This window comes from Octodon degus, unplaced genomic scaffold (assembly GCF_000260255.1).
Source record: "Octodon degus isolate 3935 unplaced genomic scaffold, OctDeg1.0 scaffold00040, whole genome shotgun sequence".
In the NCBI taxonomy this organism is placed as follows: Eukaryota; Metazoa; Chordata; class Mammalia; order Rodentia; family Octodontidae; genus Octodon; species Octodon degus.
Genome location: NW_004524616.1, coordinates 13,756,443 through 13,757,870, shown reverse-complemented (window position 1 = coordinate 13,757,870; position 1,428 = coordinate 13,756,443).

The following is a 1,428-nucleotide window of genomic DNA, read 5'->3' as shown; positions in this document are numbered from 1 at the left end:
ACAGAGTACTTATTCTTTTCCTTGTATTTGGACTATAAAAACTTCACATAAATTTCTTAGTATTTATTGTTTATACTACAATGGAAAATTAAATTGTGGCCTTACTTTAGGATATATCTTCATTTTAGTGAGGAAAAGATGAAATGGATTAATCATAGATGACTACTAAATCATGGCTCAGGCTACCTCTTGTGCTTTAGATCTACAACGTGTCCCAAAAGTTTCATGTGTATGCTGAATGAACTAACGGTCAACTTGTAACACCCAGTGAGTTGAATCAGCATGGTGCTGGGTATGGAAGGCCCACCTGAGGATTGTTGCCAACAGCATAAAAGAAGACCAGACAGGAAGACGGTATGCTGTTGATTCTTCTGGAGCAGAAATGCACGCTGGCATTTCTGATATGATCGCAGCTATTCTCCTGGTCGGAGGAGCTTGGGTCCTCGCTGTCACTGAGGATAACTGCAGTTCTTTTCAGGGGAGCTCTGCTCCTTACTTTCAGCATTGTTTCCTGGATCCAGTGCAGATTCTTCAGCCTCCGGGAACAGATCCTTCATCCCACTGGTGCAGACTCTCTAGTTTCTACCACTGACCTTTGGGTCTTGGTAGTTTAGATCCTGCACAGAGACTTGCATGAGACACTGTTGTGGGCCCTAGGTCTTCAGCTGGGCTCATGTAGAACACTGTCTTGAGATGCAGGCCCTCAGCTGGATTTTTGGGTCTCTAGTGTCTAGATAGATTTCTTGCACTCTTTCACATTTGACTTTTTGGGTAATTATTACAAAATAATCTTATAAAATAAAAAAATTGTGTTGCTATAAACATGGGTGCACATGTATTGCTGTGGCATGATATTTTTAGTTATTCTGGAAAAATACCCAGGAAAGGAATAGCTGGGTCAAACAGGACCTCTAATCTGGGTTTTTTTGAGGAGTCTCTGCACTGGTTTCCACACCATCACACTAGTCTGCACCCCACCGACAGAGCAGGAGGGTTCCTCTTACTCATAGCACCCCCAGCATTTGTTGTTGGTTGGTTTCTCGATGACGGCTGTTCCTTCTGGGGTGAGACGGGATCTCAGTGTTGTTTTAATTTTAATTGCTTGAATAAACAATGATGTTGAACCTTTTTTTCAAACATTTACTTGCCGTTTGTATTTCTTCATCTGAGAAGTGGTACAATAGATATTGTGAAAGGGAAAGAAACTGCTCAAAAGCAAAGAACAACTGAGACGGGGAAAGGAGAAAAGGGAGGGAAAATTTCTTAAAGCTTGAAAAATTTTCTATGTATCACAAGATAGCTAAGCTACTTGTACTGCTAATTTCTATTAGATTGTTGAAAGGAGCAGCTAGGGCTTATGCTGCTTCCTCAATTTTTCGTGCCCGTGTCTTGTAATCAGAACTACTCTGAAGATAACAGTAAGCAATA